Raw genomic sequence first — 4,161 nt, 5'->3', positions numbered from 1 at the left:
AAAAGATTTCCATATCCGACAACCACATAAACAAGAGACTCACACCCATAAACTGAGCTGTTTTAAGTACATCAAAATGAACCATTTACTATGATACAGAAGCACGCGGCATTGCTGCTCATTGGAAGCCAAACAAAAACACTTGAGAACCATAATGAAAACCCTGTAGTAGTACATAAACAGAGGTGCTCTGCTTCATAAATAGAGGTGCTTCTCATTGCAGCCATAAAGCAAGCCACATGACAAAAAACTACAACGATGTAGAACACGACTCAATCCTCAGACTTCGAATCATCATCAAGCCCTGCAAAACACAACTTCAAGAAATTAATAACAAGCTTTATGGATACATATGTAAAACCTTAGTTGAAACAAAAGGCAGGATCACTTTGAAAAATAAGAACAATTACTAAATCCACAACCTGCTACATCTGGAACTGTTGCCTTCTTAACCCTCAAGCTGCTATGGCAAAATAAGGTTGCCCTTATCTGCAAGGCCATCTCGCGATGAGCAGGATTCCTGCCATCATTAGGAAAGTGTCTCTTGGGAGTTAGGATGTGGATCTCGCTGATCATGAGGCTCTGTCTCGCCTTGGATTTGCACGAAGTTGTGCAAGATCGACATTGAGATCTCGCAAAATCCGCCACCTATTCTTCAAGAGACCAAAGGCATTTTCCACTTTCACTCTCCCCTTTGAGATTTTCCTGTCAAAGTCTCGCTTTTCACGTAAAATCGTCCTGCCTTCATTCGATATGGCTTTACCAAAAATGTCCTCGCTTTGTAGGCTGAGTCTGCAATCAAATAAGGTTGTACCATCTCTCCTTGAATGTGCAATCGTGGCCAATCGAGTGCTTCTCGTCGTTTGAGTTGACCATACAAGTCGCATCCTTTGAAGTGAGAAGAATCATGCACCCCTCCTGCAACCCTGCAAATTGCACTCTAAAAAAGTTTGTTGGAGTCGACAATACCTTGTAGGAGGATGCTCGGAAAACCATGCATGTTTGTGCTGGATAGAACTCTCGTGCTGGCTTTCTTTGTAGACGGATGTGAGTCCCATCAAGTGTCCCAGCGATATGCGGCTAGCCTCAAATCCTGCCATTATCTGCTCAAGACGGTCTCCACATGGCACTCTAATGCCGACCCTGTGGAAGAAGTCAGTACTACTCAATATGCGACAAATGATCACCACATATTTGCGAATGGTGCTCTCATCCAAGAAGTGTAGTTTTAATGCATGGCTTTATGTGAGAACCAAAGGACTCATGGAATTCAGTAAAAACAATACTGAGTATTATGCAGAATCAGTCTGGAATATTTACAGACCTTATCTCAAGTGCGCTTGCAGATTTTTTGACCCTAAAGCGTCATGTGAGTCTAGCATAATATGATTCGATCATGTAGTTTGGTATGTCATCAACAATCTGGAATCTATATTCCTGAAAAAGCTTACATCCTTTCATCTTACTCTCATCTATTCTTGGTTAGGTGGACAAGACAAGGAGTTAGTTCTGGCACAAATTGCCTTCATACAATTTCATACTTTGATGGTTGAGATGCTCAAAGAGCTTGGGGCAAATGAACCGGGAATGCTCGTTACTACTTACGGTTCTTACAAAGGGATAAAAACTATTCTGGGTCTGTTGAAGCCTAACTTTGAAGATGATGAATCCCCCTCTCAAAAAAGACCCAACACACTGCTAACTCCAAATTCCACGTTTACTTCCTTTCTTACCCGAGGAAGGGGTCGAGGGCTGCGTGTTAAACATCTTTTGGAAATGTGACTGTGTAGGTAGCGGTCAATGAGATTGGGAGGCATTGTCTACCAAGCAAAGCTGAGGATTGTAGTACTAACTTCATTCATTATCATTTCACCAACAGAATTTTTTAGTTCTTTTCACCTAAATCAATTTTTGTTGAAAGTTTTGATTTAGTATATGGTGATCATTCTATGTTGATTGATGATATGGTTTTTGGCTGGAAATACTCTGACCCTATTAAGTGCTTTGTATACTCAAATGAATTTTTGAGACATGAAGATGTAACTGTAAAAACCACTGGGCCCAACCGTTGCAGCATCATCTTCCTTTGCAAAAATAGAAAGATAGCACACACTTACAAACAACTGTGTTTCAGTGCAGGTAAGCATATGATTTACAAAACATGCACATACTTACTCTTCAGAACATGATGCCCACTGACCCACGATTTTGCCACCTCGGAGATCACCATAGTACAACCACGTTTGGCACAATGATCCCTACTTTGTAACAAAGTATTGAAGCAAAGGGGGTGATACTAATGTCGGCACTCGAGTATTAAGGTTCAAAAACCTGTGCAGACTCCTGTAGCTCACCACATGCAACACACACAACAAACACGTGGATCATACCACCGAATCAACAACCTGGGGCCTAGGATATAGCATGAATCTCTTCCCAAGCCTAACATCAGCAATCATTTACTTCACAAAGTGGGTGTGACCTTGTGCTTCCTTTCATGTTGCCTCCAGCATATCAAACTCAGCGTATTGCCAACCAGTAGCAATTCAAGAAATCCCAAATTAGTACCCAAAGCTAGCAGGTAGTACTAAAGGCATCATACTACCAAGTAGTACCAAAAACTACCAAAACTACAAAAAACTACCAAGTCATCAAGGACACAAGACAACCATGAACCATGAGCTACCAATTAGTAGCAGAAACATCAGAAGAGAAACCAAAAACCGTAACAACCACCAAAAGAGCATTGTCAGAAGGTACCATAACTACATAAAACTACTAATACCACCAAAACACTATTGATAGAAACAAACCATAAACCACCAAAGGGGAAACCAGAATAGTACCAAAAGATACCAGTTAGTACCAAAAGCATTATAAATACACCCAAGACAAAAATAAACTACTCAGACATAACCAAAACTACCAAAATAACCTTATTAGGTCCACGCACCAAACCATGACCAAAAACTACCAAAAGCTTTCAGTAAGGGTTTAGAGGCACTAGCAACAGAAGCGAAACTACCAAAACTACCATTGCCTCCAAAACTTTCAAAACTACAAAGACTGCCAAAACTACCACAACAGAAAAATTACCAGACTACCAAATTTCTAAAAACAACATGATAGAAGATACCAAAACAAGAAAGTAAAGCCAAAATGACCCAAAAAATACCAGTATGAACAAAAAACTACCAAAATAGCATATACAAAATTCAAAAAATCTACCTGAAGCTACGAATCTACCTAAAATATGCAACTACCATACAAAAGCAAGAGGACCATTAATCATTGACAAAACTACCAAAGCAAGATTTACAGATACTGAAAAAACTACCAAGATCTTTCACAAATATGACAAATCACCAAAAATTTTCAAAACTACTAGACTTGCCAAAATCTACCAATACTAAGAAATTAAATGATGTACCAGAAACTACCATAAACCACCAAATGTATTAGAATTACCAATGTAGCAACAAATAGGAGTTATTAACACTACCAAAAGCTGCCAAAAATACCAAAACCACTTTCTCAAAGGATGGATGTCAAGAATTACTTGTTGCAAATCAAAATCCTTCTCAAGCTTCTTCATGTACTCACTATTTTTTAATTGGCAAAGCATGCACTGACACGCTCCCAAATCAGCCTCCACCTCTTTGGTGTCCTCATCATTGGAGGGTTTTCCTGCTTTAGTGTTGTAAGCTGCACTTCATAGTTCTCTATGTCATCTTTTATCCACTTCACAACAACATTGGAACACTCTTTTCTCAATAAAGTTTTCATGTTCTGATGCAGAGCTGCTCTCTCCTCTTTCAGCCTATCAAATGCACTTGCACATGTCTAAGGCACTCTCTCAACAATACTTTCCGGGTATGTAACATAGTCAAGTGTCCACACATGAGGTTGTAGGGAGGCTACCTTTGTACAAAGATTACTACCACTTTGCATAAGGTGGGGCTTCTTAATAGATGATGGGTGGCCTCTGTGGGAGGCATCGTTTGCCCTTTGCCACATATCGACCTTCCGCTCCCACCCTCCTGGGGGACTGACACACATATTGAGTATACTCTCTACAAACCTCGCCCATGCGACCTTATGGCGTGCATGGTCCTTTGTTGCCGCATGGTATTTCTCAAAAGAAAAGCAGTACACAAACTT

At 40.2% G+C, this 4,161-nt stretch overlaps 1 pseudogene; it reads right to left on the bottom strand.

Moving 5' to 3' along the window:
* Positions 1-272: 272 nt before the first annotated feature.
* LOC147417924 (uncharacterized) lies at positions 273-1,100 on the bottom strand (annotated as a pseudogene).
* Positions 1,101-4,161: the final 3,061 nt, after the last annotated feature.

This window comes from Adiantum capillus-veneris, chromosome 30 (genome assembly GCF_014529385.1).
Source record: "Adiantum capillus-veneris isolate H3 chromosome 30, ASM1452938v2, whole genome shotgun sequence".
Taxonomy (NCBI): Eukaryota; Viridiplantae; Streptophyta; class Polypodiopsida; order Polypodiales; family Pteridaceae; genus Adiantum; species Adiantum capillus-veneris.
Note: the sequence above shows the minus strand (reverse complement) of the source record. Positions and strands in the feature narration are given on the sequence as shown.